The 14,797-nt window shown below is 40.0% G+C and overlaps 1 protein-coding gene across 1 annotated transcript in view; it reads left to right on the top strand.

Annotated features, from left to right (window-relative positions):
- CFAP58 (cilia and flagella associated protein 58) overlaps positions 1 to 14,797 on the top strand; it is a 124,226-nt gene that overhangs the window by 33,118 nt on the left and 76,311 nt on the right. The gene's annotated exons all lie outside the window — the stretch shown is intronic.

The raw sequence follows: 14,797 nt of genomic DNA on the forward strand, positions 1-14,797 counted from the left end.
CAGGTGGATGTGGGTTTCAGGTTAACCAGCTGTCTGGGTGCCTGGCCTGCATTAAGCACGGCCAGTTAAACCATGCTCACTATAGTGCATTTGTAGATGGCCCAGAGCAGTGGTCCAGGGATGGGGGTGGGGAGGCTGGGCAATGGAGAAACGTTTTAGTTGGGAGGCTGAGAAGAGAGTTTGGGGAGAAAAACTAATTTAATCACCCCCCGCCCTGCTGTGCCCCAGTAAAATGTCTGCTATGTAGTATAAGTCATCTTGTCCATTCCCTAAGTGAAATCCATAGTAAATTCTAGGGCAGTGACCAGTGCTCCTACATGCTGAAGCTTGGTTTTGTTTACGAGAGTGAAATCCAGGAGACGACAAGGAGAAAGCCAACATTCCAATTCTCCACTTCTCCACATAAACTGGAGAATTACCCATAGGAAATGAGCTTCTTCCCACTTAGATGAAGTCTGGTGGAGCAGATGGTCACAGAAGCGCTGCTGGAGGAGTGCCAGAGCTGTGCTGCAACCACCCTGCAGGACAGTGATCCCCAAGGGAGTCTCACTCCCTTGATCGGGGCCACTGGAGTGGAGCATGCTCCCCTTCTGACTTAAGCATCTTAGACACTCCGCTGATGGACTTTTTGACTCTGAGATGACTGGTCCGGTCAAGCACTCGCGTTCTCAAGCTTGTACAAGTACATACCCTTCTGTGTTCGTCACCTTACACTGTAACAACAAACCTGCAAACCTCAAAGGTCTGCAGCAACAAAGACCCACGTTTCGCTCACATTAATGGCCTTTGCGGGACAGCGCAGTCCTGCTTCATGCTCTTTTCACTCCAGGCTGACTCTGTCAGGAGGTGCTGGTCTCTTGACCGAGGGAAAAGAAGAGTGGACCCTCTGAGCTCCTGCCAACAAGGGGAGGGCACAGGGCCTGTCCACTCATACTCCACTGGCCACGCCTGACGTCCGGGGCAGGAGTGTGGTCCTCCTAAAGGAGGGGCCTTGTAGGGTGGGGCAGCGAATGTATTTGATCATATAATACCATCTATTATAGCCTTGTGTTCCTTCTCTTGATAAGCAGGCTCACTCCACTCCAGGCTGCCATCATGACAACGGAGCTAACTTTTAAAAATTCCAATATGGTTTTATTACTATTGTGGTCTTACAAACCTCTGTCACCTCTCAGCTTCCCCTGGCAGTGTTTTCTAACATTTTTCTCATTACAGTGCACGTAGCAGATTGCATTTCAATGGCATATGTGAATAAGGGGACAAAGCTGTTCAGGGCTGGAGGGCACTAACCCAGGGATGCCAGCTGCCCAGGCCTCACCTGGCCATCCTGTGGGTAGAGTGCATCAGAATTTTGGTACATATCTGTAACCCATGCAAGGCATAGAAGCTGGGACACTCTGACCCATAGGATGGAGTCCAAGCTCTCTGTTTTCCCTGGAAAGTCTTTCTTCTCCTTCTCTGCTTGGAAAACTCCTGTTCAACCTTTAAGACCTCACTTAGATGCTCAGGTCAAGCTGCTCTGTCTCCCTAGGCAGAGTTGGTCACTTCCTACTTTATGCATTTGTTGACATCACTGGAATGATACTTATCAGCTTCTAGTGTAATTATTTATTTGTATATTGTTTTTCTCTACTTGACAGTGAGCTTTTGGGAGTAAGGACTTTATCCTGTCATTTCCTTATTTCCAGCATCCACAGATGGAGAGATGATGAGTAGTAAAAAGAACGCAGCCACTTATTTTAATATAAGGTTACATATTTTTCTCAGCGTTTTTTATAAAGGAGAGATTCTGGTACCAATTTTTGCTGTCGACTGTTTTTCACAGGTTCTGATATTTAAATGCACAGGTTATATAGTGTTTCACCTAAATAATTTCAGTACAAGTTCTCAAAACATATCACTTATTGCCTATATTTTTTCTCTCTCTTTCTGAACCCTTGACAGTGTATATCCGTTGCTACAGCAACTTGTGCCATCTGTGGACTTCTTGTGTATGTCTTTTTGACCCTCCTCAAATTTCTTTTTTTCTTTACTCTCTCTCTCTCTCACACACCTCTATCTCATTCCCACAAACAAAAAGCTCCCTTTTGTGCATTATGTTTATAGGGCATTGAGGAATAATACCAAGGGCTGGAGAAGATGTCAAAAAACTGGCATTTTCATCTACTTCTAAAGTAAGTATACATAGTTCCAAATTTATCTTTTTGACCCAGAAATTTCTCTTGTAAAAACTGAATCTAAGGACAAATAATAAATGCAAGGATTATTATAAAAGAATATTCTTCAAAACATAGTTTGTAGTCATGAAAACTAGGAATCAGTCCAAACGTAAAGAAAAAGAAAGCTTAAATAAATCATGCTACATTTGGCACAGTATTATGCAGCTGTTAAAAATCATGTGTTTGAAGACAATGTAAACTTACATAGTTTAACCCCACTTATGTCTGTGTGCATACAAAAAGGATTGGAGGCATACTTGGGTTGTATGAGAGAATTAAATGAGATAATGTTTGTGAAATACTTAAAGTGATCTTTGGCACCTAGACATCACATAAACAAACACATTTGTTGATAGACAGTCTGGTGTTTTCCCTCAGAGTATCATTTGAGTGTAGCTGTTCTCACCTTCTTGTTAGATTCCAGTAGGTTGCAGTCATAGATGAAACGTCTCGGCATCCAACACTAACGCTGACGTGAAGACTGATATTACAATATAAGAGAATGGATGAGAACTTTAAAGCCAATAGAGGTGACCTTGATTCAGGCCCCTTCAATTTGCTTCATATAAGAGAGAACCTGAGAGGAGCTAGAAAGATGCTCTGGAACCCTCCCCCATCTCCTCCCTGACTCGGAGCCTGGTCTATCCTAGAACTGATTCCGTGTCACCTCCTGTATTAGTCAGGGCTCTTTACAGGAGCAGAACAGATATATGTGTCTTACTCGTTCTGTGTATATATATTTATACGTATAAATACATATATATATATGTATTTGCTTGCATGGTTGTGGAGGCTGGGATGTCCCACTATCTGCCATCTGTAAGCTGGATACCCAGGAAAGCTGGTGGTGTCCTTGAGTCTGAGGACCAGGGCACAAATCCCTGTCCCAGATTCAGGGAACATGGGATGAGATGTCCCAGCTTGAGCGGGCAGGCAGAAAGTAAAAAGGGAATAACTCCTCCTTTCTCTACATTTTGTTCTTTTCAGGCCCTCAGTGGGCCTCCTGCTTTGGGAAGGGCCATCTGCTTTCCTGACACCATAGATTCAAATGCTGATTTCACCTGGAAACACCCACATGGGCACACACACAAATAGTGTTTAATCTGGACACTCCATAACCCGTCAAGTAGACACATGCAATTAATCATCTCACACCTGTCAGGAAAATATGACAAACCCAGAGAATGAGTGGACAGGCATTGGGGAAACTGGTTATGGCCCAGTGCATTCCAAGGAATGTGGCTTAGAAGTGTGACAGGGAGAGAGCTGGGAGAATCACCAAGATAGTAGGGCATAGCAGCAATTATAGTTTTCCATCAGCCCAGAGGACAAGGGCATTAGCAAGAGGCTGAATGAAAGAACAATAGAAGTTGGAAGTGACCTGGGATTCTGCACATCACTGTGTTTCTAGCTGTAGATTTGAAAGTGGATCCAACACCATCCTGGAGGACAAGGAGTTGGACTAGGGTAAACCCACCCATCCTAGTGGTATTGCTTTTAGGTTGCAATAGATCCCACCCTGCTCAAGAGTGAATAAAGAAAAAAGCAGCTTAGTGAATCCTTTTTTTAAAATTTAATTTTTATTAAATCATAACTGTATATATTTATGGGGTACAATGTGATGATTTGATATACAATATGGAATGCTTAAATCAAACTGATTAATAGAACCATCGCTTCACTTACTTATTTTTTGTGGTAGGACATTTATAATATACTCTTAGTTGTTTTGAAATATACCCTTGCGTTGTGCACAGTAGGTGAGAGCCCACCAAATACGACTCTCTACTCACTCCCCCCTCCCCTCCTTTTTTTCTGGACTATATTTGTGTTTTATCATTTGTATGAATGTGTAAGTGATGGTATATTGGTTTCATAATAGTATTGAGTACACCAGATACTCCCCCTCCCCCATTCTTCGGATACTTTACTAAGAAGAATATGTTCCAGCTCCACCCAGGTAAACATAAAAGATGTAAAGTCTCCATCTTTTTTATGGCTGCACAGTATTCCATTGCTTACTTATACCACAGTTTGTTAATCCATTCATGGATTGATGAGCATTTGGAATGCTTCCATGACTTGGCAATTATGAATTGGGCTGCAATAAACATTCTGGTGTGAATGTTTTTTTGGAAATTGATTTTTGTTCATCTGGTTAGATACCTAATCATGGAATTGCAGGATCAAACAGGAGGTCAACTTTTAGTTCCTTGAGACTTCTCCATACCTCTTTCCAAAATGGCTGTATTAGTTTGCAATCCCACCAGCAGTGTAGGAGTGTTCTCTTCTCTCCAAATCCATGCTAATATCTGCAGTTTGGGGATTTTGTGATGTGGGCTAATCTTCCTGGAGTTAGGTGATTTCTCAAAGTGGTTTTGATTTGCATTTCTCTGATGATTAAAGATGATGAGCATTTCTTCATGTGTTTGTTGGCCATTCACCTGTCATCTTCAGAGAAGTTTCTGTTCAAGCCTCTTGCCCACAAAGAAATGAGGTTGTTTGTTCTTTTCTTATTGATTAATTTGAGTTCTCTGTAGATTCTAGTTATCAGACCTTTGTCAGAATCATAATGTGCAAAAATCTTCTCCCATTCTGAAGGCTGTTGCTTTACTTGCAGCGCCCTTGGCTGTGCAGAAGCTTTTTAGCTTTATCAGATCCCAGTAACGTATTTTTGGTGTTGCTTCGATTGCCAGGGGGTTCCTCCTCATAAAATATTTTCCTAGGCCAATACCTTCAATATTTTCCCTGCATTTTCTTCTAGTATTTTTATAGTTTCGTGGCTTAAATTTAAATTTTTTATCTAGTGAGAATCAATTTTTGTTAGTAGTGAAAGGTGAGGATCCAGTTTCAGTCTTCTACAAGTCACTAGCCAGTGCTTCCAGCACCATTTGTTAAATAGGGAATCTTTTCTGCAATGTATGTTTTTGTTAGGCTTATCAAAGATCAAATGATGGTATGTGGCTGGCTTCATCTCCAGATTCTCTATTCTGTTCCATATATCTACATATCGATTTTTGTGTCAGTACCATGCAGTTTTGGTCACTATAGATTTGTAGTACAACCTGAAGTCTGATAACACGATGCCTCCTGGTTTGCTTTTATTTCTCAATAATGTATTGACTATTTGAGAATCTTCTTTGGCACTATTGTAAAAGGAATAGTGTCCTTGGGTATATTTTTGACTTGACTATTGTTGGTATATATAAAAGCTAGTGATTTGTAAATAATGATTTTGTATTCTGAGACACTGCTATATTGCTTGATCACTTCTAGGAGATTTGTAGTTGAGTCCCTGGGGTTTTCCAGGTATAAGATTATGGTGTCATCTGCAAAGAGTGAGGGTTTGACCTCCTCTGACCTCATTTGATTCGATCCTCTTCTCTTCCTGATTGAGATCAGAAAGGACTTCCATTACTATGTTGAATAGCAGTGGTGACAATGGGCATCCTTGTCTAGTTCCAGATCTGAGTGGAAATGTTTTCAATTTTGCTTCATTCAATGTGATACTGGCTATGGGTTTGTTGTAGATGGCCTCTATCAGTTTAAGAAATGTCCCATCTAAGCCTATTTTCTTAAGTGTTCTAATCATGAAATGATGTTGGATGTTATCAAAAGATTTTTCTGTATCAATTGATAGAATTATATGGTCTTTGTTTTTTATTTTATTTATGTGGTGTATTATATTTATAGATTTACATATGTTGAATCAACTTTGCGACCCTGGGATAAAACCAACTTGATTGTAATGTATAGGATCTTATTGAATATTTTTGCATTGATAGTCATTAATGATAGTGGTCTATAGTTTTCTTTCTTTGTTTGGATCCTTTTCTGCTTTGGGGATCAGGGTGATATTTGCTTCAGAGAATGTGTTGGGGAGGATTTCTTCTTTTTCTATGTTTTAGAAAAGGTTATGTAATAGATGTGCTAGTTCCTCTTTGAAGGTTTGTTAGAATTTTGATGTGAAGCCATCTGGTCCCAGACTTTTCTTTTTGGGGAGAGTTTGTATAGTTGATGCTATTTCAGTGCTTGATATAGGTCTATTCAAATTTTCTAATTCTTTCTGATTGAGTCTAGGAAGGTGGCGTGCTTCCAGGTATTTTTCCATTTCCTCCAGATTTTCATATTTCTAAGAATAGAGTTTTTTTGTAGTAATCATTGAGAATTTTTTGAATTTCTGTGGTATCTGTTGTTATTTTTCCTTTATCATTTTTGATTGACATTATTAGTGATTTTACTTTTCTGGTTAGGCTAGCCAAAAGTTTATCAATTTTATTAATCTTTTCAAAGAACCAAGTTTTTGTTTCATTGATCTTCTGAATGTTTCTTTTGTTTTCAGTTTCATTTAATTCTGCTCTAATTTTGGTTATTTCTTTTCTTCTGCTGGGTTTGGTGTTGGATTGTTCTTCCTTTTCCAGCTGGAGATGACCCATTAGGTTGTTGACTTCCTCTCTTTCTATTTTCTTGATGAAGCCTTCTAATGCTATAAATTTCCCTCTTAGGACGGCCTTTGCAGTATTTCAGGTTTTGATAATTTGTGTCTTCATTATCATTTTGTTCCAAAAATTTGATGATTTCCTTCTTAATCTCATCTTTGATCCAGGTATCATTCAACCTAAGGTTATTTAGTTTCCATGACTTTGAGTATGAAGATTTCTGTTGCTATTGAGTTCAACCTTTATTCCTTGAGGGTCCGAGAAGATACAAGGAATAATTTCTGTTCTTTTGAATTTGTTGAAGTTAGATTTGTGTCCTAAGATATGATCAATTTTGGAGGATGATCCATGGGCTAATGAGAAGAATGTATATTCAGTTTAATTAGAATGAAATATTCTGTGATGTCTGTTAAGGGTTAAGTTTAAGCCCATTATTTCTTTGTTTAGTTTCTCCTTGGAGGATCTATCCAGAATTGACCAAAGGATGTTCAAATCTCTAACTATTATAGTGCAGGAAGATATGAAATTGTTCATATCCATTAGGGTTTGCTTTATAAATTGAGGAGCATTCAGGTAGGGCACATACATGTTAATTATTGAACTCTTGTCATGATGAGTGTTTCCCTTGACAAATATGTAGTGTCCATCCTTGTCTTTCCTTGTATTTGTTGGTTTAAATCCTATTGTATCTGCAAATAAAATTGCAACCCCTGCTTTTTTTCTGATTTCCTTTTGCCTGTATTATAGATGTCCATCCCTTCACCCTGAGTCTATTTTTATCTTTCAAGATAAGATGAGATGCTTGTATGCAGCAGATATCTGGTCTGAGTTTATGTATTCAGCCAGCCAGCCCTTGCCTCTTTCAAGGACAATTTAAGCCATTCACATTAATGAGAGAGTTGATGGGTATTGAAGTGTTTTGGCCATCATGTTTTTCAAATGTCCAATGTATATTTTTAAGCCTTTCACCATTGGAAGTTAGATTTTGTTCAATAAATTCTGGGTAAGTTTACTTTGGTGGTAGACCATTGTGCTGGTTCTTATGGAAAATGGGTCTCAGTGTTTCCTGGAGAGCTGGTTTAGTTATGGCAACTTTCCTCAACATGTGTATGTCAATAAAGTATTTGACTTCTCCATAACAAATGAAACTCAGTTTAGCTGGATACAGAATCCTTGGCTGAAAGCTGTTTTGTTTTAGAAGATTGAAGGTCAATGACCATCCTCTTTTGGCTTGAAAAGTTTTGGCTAAAAGATCTATAAGTCATTCTAAGATTTCTCCTTTGTAGGTAATGCTTTTCTTATGTCTGGCTGCTTGCAGGATTTTCTCCTTCATGTTAACTTTGGCAAAGTTAATTATAATGTGTCAAGGAGATACTTTATTTGGATTGAGTCTTGCTGGGGTTCTGAAACTATCTACTATCTGAAACTATCTCTTGCAATGCTTGGGAAATTCTCCTCCATGGTATCTTGGAGTAGAGCATCTGTGCCTTTAGGACCATATTCTTCTCTTTCTCTTTTTTCTTTTCTTTTCTTTCTTTCTTTTTTTTTTGACAGTCTTACTGTGTCACCTTGGCAGAGTGCTGTGGCATCATCTCAAACTCTTGGGCTAAAGTGATTCTCTTGCCTCAACCTCCCAAGTATCTGGGACTACAGGTGCCCACCACAACTCCCAGCTATTTTCTCGTTGCAGTTGTCATTGTTGTTTAGCTGGCCCCAGCCAGGCTTGAACCCACCAGTCTCGGTGCATGTGGCTGATGCCATAATCACCTACGGGCACCGAGCCCATCATCTTCTCCTTCAGGAATTCCTATAAGTCAGATGTTTGATCTTTTAGAATGATCCCACAACTCTCTCAGGGAATGTTTTGTTCTTGTTTTTCATTTTTCTGCCCTTTGAATGCTTGGGATCATTCAAAAGCCTTGTCTTCAGTTTCTGAGATCTTTTCTTCTGCCTGCTCAACTCTATGACTGAGGGATTCCACTGTATTTCAAAGCTCTTTGAATAACATTTTCACTTCCTAGAGCTCTGCTATATCTTTTCTCATTATGTCCATATCCCTGATGACTTTGTCTTTGAATTCATTAATTTCTTGAGACAACTTTTGAACCACTCTTTGGATTTCTTTTTTTTTTTGTAGAGACAGAGTCTCACTGTACCGCCCTTGGGTAGAGTGCCGTGGCGTCACATGGCTCAAAACAACCTCTAACTCTTGGGCTTACGTGATTTTCTTGCCTCAGCCTCCCGAGCAGCTGAGACTACAGGCTATTTTTTTTTTTTTTGTTAGTTTGGCCGGGGCTGGGTTTGAACCCGCCACCCTCAGCATATGGGGCCGGCGCCCTACTCACTGAGCCACAGGTGCCGCCCCACTCTTTGGATTTCTATTTTCATCCTTTCCTCCATTCTTTTCTTCTTATTTGCCATCCATATTCTGAATTCTATTTCTGACAATTTAGCCATTTGTCCATGAATGGCATCTTCTGTTGCATCTCCTTTGTCATTCCTTGGGGGAGTTGATTTACTTTGATTATTCATGTTGCCAGAGTTCTTCTGTTGCTTCTGCCCCATAAGTATTTTCTGCAATTTGGCAAATAAAATTGGTAGGGTGAGATTGGATTGGGGGCCCCAGGAAGTAGAATTAACCAGCCCTTTACCAGTAAATTAGGGCTTCTGATTGTGGCTTTTCCTCTACAGCCTTACAAAAGTCTCTTTCAGAGTTGCAGCCAAACACTCTAAGGACCTGCTTGGTGAGATAGTACAAGCTGGTTCTGTCTTGAAGTCAGCCAACCTCTACCCAATCCTAATGAATTGCAGTTTAGGCTGAAATCTCAACTGGGGAGAGATACAAGCAACTGTGGCATCCTGCCCCTCACCAGCAATAGCTGGAGGAGGAGATTCAGTCCTTTCTCATTACAAAACAATTGCTGCTCAACCTCAGCGGGTCCCTGGGTGGACAACCCGGGTTGAGAGTTCTAATCAGCTTGTCCTGGGCAGTACAATGACTGCTTAACAGGGAGAGTTCAATGGGTCTCCAGTGTCTGATAGTAGAAATCCACGGTTAGTTCTGTCCTACAAACCCGAGGGGATGTAGCCTGGTGTCTTCCATGAGCCACCGAGTCAGAAAATGCCTGCCAAAGTCAGAACAAGGGTGTCAGTGCCTCCACCCTCCAAGCACCATTGTACTTCCTTCTCTCCCCCACATCCCTTTCTTCCCACACCCCGTGCTTCCACTTGAGTCACTGGTTTCTGTGCTGCTGTCCAGTAGCCCACACAATGCCCAGGACTCTAAGGGAATTGCCAAACACTCTGGTATATGCAAGGGACCTTTAGACCACTAGGTGAGGGGGGAAGGGTGGATTGGGAGTTCAGAATTGCCGGGAAAATATTTGTTCAATGTTATGCCTGGTAGGATGATGCCTAGGCTCACAAGTGGGACTTTCCTGGAAAAGAAGGCCTAGTGTTTAGCAGCTCTCGCCCATGGGGTAAATTGGGAGTGTTTTGTTCCCTGCTCACTTGCAGAGAGCCCACAGTGAGCCTCCCACTTGGAGGAGGGGTCTCTTGTCCTCTTGGCAATGGGCTTTGTATGGACTTTGTTTTCTTGAATCACTTTTTCTTGGAGTTGCATCTCTGCTTTAGCAGAGATGATGTGTACTTGTTTATTTTCTTTCTTAGCTTAGCTCCTCACCTTTGGCTTCACTGAGTCCACTTATGTCCAGTATCTGTCCCTCTGGACAGAAGCCTTTGGTGAAAGCTGCCTATAGTTGGCCATCTTCCTTCTTCCCCAAGCTTAGTGAATCTTATGGAAAAAATACGCCTTAGAGGCAGAAAAGAGAATGGCTTCTAGGTGCCCCAGGTAAAGGCCTGGCTGTGAAAATTCATCGATGGCAAATCTTTAGGTTGAATCCTCTGAAACAGCCTTGTTTGTAAAAAAAAAAAAAATTGACTATCATTGATTTCATAAAGTTTCACATAACAGAAGAAAATGCAAAGAGAAGGTTTGGCTTCCTTCAGAGAATGTACACGTGTAACAACCTGGTGCCAGGTTTCCTCTAATGGGAAGAGCAGTCTATGATTATCAAAATACCTTGATACTTGCATTGATATGAAAGGTGAAGCCCCCGTGAATTGGAGTGAAACAATGTAATGTAAGAAAGTAATAGGAATTGGGAAGGGGACAGGGTGGTGACAGGAAGTGGGAGGAGAAGGGAAAGGATGAGAGAGGAGAACAGACAGCATCTACATCAAGGGAGGAGGTTGGGCTCTTCCAGAGAGACAACCAGTACAGGGTTCCCAGAAGCAGGAATGGTGAAAGGGCAATGTCCAATATTTGATTTTTTTTTCTTAAGAGACAGTCATTCCATCACCCAAGCTGGAGTGCAGTGGTGTGATCATAGCTTACTACAGCCTTGAACTCTTGGGTTCAAGCCATCCACCTGCCTCAGCCTCCTGAGTAGCTAGGACTACAGGTGCATGCCACTTTGCCTGTTTACTTTTTAAAATTTTTTTGTAGAGAAGGGGGTCTTACTATGTTGTGCAGGCTTATGTTAAACTCCTGGGCTCAAGTGATCCTCTGGCCTTGGCCTCCCACAGTGCTGAGATTATAGGCATGACCTACCACCCTTGGCCCAATATTTGGGTTTAAGTTCCTCAGACCTCCAGTGACAGTCATCAACCCTGCAGTAGTGATTACACTTTGGGGGGCAGAAGTTACCTCACACCAGTAGGACAATATGTGGAAGAGACAGGATGCCACTAAGAGTCCAGAGTGCTATGGCCACAGGAAACCAGAGCCACAATGAGTAGGAGAAACTAGAAAGTCCTAGAATTCTCAGAGACATTAGGAAGGATGTTGAGTTTCCTGACACATAGAATAGGGATTCTAGATTTCTTATTATTAAAGATAGGGTGATCCTGATAGATGTAAGACTGTCATCTGGGTTATAAATCCAAAATGGCATTTCATCTAGGGAAAATCAAAGGTAAAACAAAAAGGAAGAGATAGATAAAGGAAGGAACAATTGTAAAGAAACTAAAAAATAAGCAAAACCCAAGCAAAGTGAAAATGAACAATAGCATATTTAAAATCCACACTGCAGCTAGTAAAAAACAGAATTGACATGGACAATGGAATCAATAAGAGTGCAAACTTGAAGAATTCTCTTAGAATGAAGATATAAATATAATAATAATAATCAAAGAGAAGATAAGAGATAAGAAGGACAGAGAACAGAACCCAGCCTACAGAGAGTTGCTTTCTGGTGGTTTAACAATCAAAGATATAAAGGGAAAATATTTTCCAGAGATGAAGAAAGAACTGTCTGTGTAGACTGACTATGTGGCAAAATCAGTGACAGAGACACTCATGCAGACCTTCCCTGGAGGGGAATGTTTATGTGTGTTTTACCTGTAATGATGAAGAAAAGTAGTCTCTGAGAATTTAGGCAGGAAGAAAAATCAAATGCCGATTGCCTTTTTATTTTTTCCAACACAGGAAAAAGTGGAAAGAAGTCTATTAAATATTAATAGTGGTTCTCTCTGAGTTGTAAGACTGTGGATTATTTTAATTTTCTCCTTTTGTGCTTTTATATTTTTCAAAATTTCTAATATGAGTATATTGCTTTAGTATCCTGATAATAAATAATAAATATTAATAACACCTTGCCCTTCCTTTGAGGATTGAATATAATAAAATCCCACTTTTCCAAAAGAACTTTATTAAAAATGATTCCTAACTCCTCTGTACTTGGTTCCCTTGAGGACTCCCATGTTGACTTACCATTATTTGTATGTCTGTCTCTTTCTGCTCACTGCTCCTTGGGGACAAGCCTTACTCATTTTTGAGTTCTTCATATTACTTACTTACTAAATAACTACTCACATATTTTTTGAAAGAATGGAAAGCATAGTTGGAAACCCGAATTAACTAGCTGAAAACTTACTTTTAAGTATCTATGTTACAATAGTATAGGGTCTTCCCTCCCTTTAAACTCCTGTGAAATGTGTTGACACAATGGATGATCTGACCTGCATTATTCTTAGCATTTTTAGCTGCCAGTGACTTCCAGGTATGCTTTCTTCTTTCTTCTGGGCTTCAAAAGCAACGTCAACATTTGCCTTCTAGAGTTCTTTGTGGCTTAGAGAAAAAAAAAAAAAAGGTGAAATGTAGGATGCTGAAAGCCTACCTTGCATTTTTATTAATTTAAGTTGGCAATTGCAAATGAGAAGACCTCCTTTTTTTGCCAGAACTGGATGGCTCAGAATCTCAAACCTTGTATGTTTTTTCTCAGTTAATACTTGCTATAATAATGCTGCATAATAAACAGCTACAACATCTTGGTGGTATACAAGGTCACACACTTATTTCTCACTCACACACCAGCAGGTGGCTGAAGTTCAGCTGTCCTAGGCTGGGTTTGACTGTGCTTGGCTCTTGGGCTTGGGCCCAGTTCTGAACCATAAGTTTCTCACCCTCCAGGTGTGTGTTCTTCTCATGGAAAAAGGAAGGAGAATAAAAACTCACCCTTGCAAGTGCATTTCATGTCTCTCTACCTGCCTAATGTTCTAACATCCCAGATGCACATGGCTATAGCAAGTCACATGGCCAAGTCCAATATTGGCAACATGAAGAAATTAATATACTCCTCCCATGAGACTATGGGACAAGGGGAAAGTGAGTATTTGTTGAACCTTAAGATAATCTAATGGGGTTCAGCATTCTCTGTCTTCATGATTTTTTTCTTTGTTGTACTCTTTTTTTTTTAAAGGCAGGGTCTTGTTCTGTTGTCCAAGCTAGAATGCAGGCATTGATCATAGTTTACTGAAAGCTCTAATTCCTGGGCTTAACCAATCCCTCCTGCCTTCCTGACTTAGCCTCCCGAGTAGCTGGGACCATAGGTACATGGCACCTACCATACCTGGCTAATTTTTTAATTTTTTTTTGGCTGAGACAACTTCTCACCATGTTGCCCAAGCTGGACTCACACTCCTGGCCTGAAGTGACCTTCCCACCTTGGCTTCCCGAAGCACGAGGACTAAAGGCATAAACCACTGCCCCTGAGCACTCTAAATTTTACTATTCGGATAAATTGAGAGGAGGAGCAATGGCATTATAAGATGTGGTCCGCCATATTTACTTCTTTCTGAACTTTTACAAGTTCCAGGTAACACTGTTCCTAGTTAGTTATTAAATCTGCTGAACATCTTGCACATTATGCACTAACCTCATTCTAGGACAGCTTCTTTTTCATTCCAAATATTAAACTTCTGACCATCACCTCTCAGACATTTTATGTAACAAAAAAAGCATTCTTTTGCAACAAATTTCTACTGACACTTTTTTAAAGCTCTTTGCTCATTTGCCTATAATAGCGTCGAGCAAAGCTCTCTGGACAGAGGTTCCGAGAAATGAAGGATAGTGTGCTTTCAAGGGCTTAGAAGCAAGCAAAGAAAGCAAAAAGTTGATTAAGGAAATGTTTTCCACTAGATAGATATCTTCATAATGAAATAAAACTCCTGTTTTTTTGATGTGAATTTGAATTTTATTCAGAACATCCTTAATTGGGCAGAAGCCTAGAGACAGAAGTCAAGGACACAGACACAAATTATAAGCATTTTGCGTTATAATGAAAGAAGTGTACAACGTATCATTACTTCCCTGCAGAACAGGATGTGATTCCTAGAAAAATCAAATTAATTTTTTAAGTGCTACTGTTGTATAACATAGTATAACCTAGCATAATAATCTGTTAACATTATTTATTTTTTTAACATTTATTAAATAATTCAATTACTATGTTCTGGGTATTTATATGGTGGCACAATGTATCTTTTCTTGCTTAAATGCTCATAATAAGCCTCTGAGGTAGATAGCATGATACGCCCCCCCCCACACCATTTATAATATAACAAAACAGGCTATACAAAAAGATCATAAGTATGTTCTTAATTTAAGATTAGGGGATAAAATAAGAAGACTCAAAATTTCATGAGCCTGGGCATATGTATAGGTATTTTCTGTGTTCAGAGAGAGGGTTGTTCAGTTTCGTTATGAAGGTAAAGGCATTGTCAACATTGACATTGAGCAGAAAAACTTATCTGAGAAGTTTGTTGCGTTGATATGTCATCAAATATACGTGGAAGGGT

This window comes from Nycticebus coucang, chromosome 3 (genome assembly GCF_027406575.1).
Source record: "Nycticebus coucang isolate mNycCou1 chromosome 3, mNycCou1.pri, whole genome shotgun sequence".
NCBI lineage: Eukaryota > Metazoa > Chordata > Mammalia > Primates > Lorisidae > Nycticebus > Nycticebus coucang.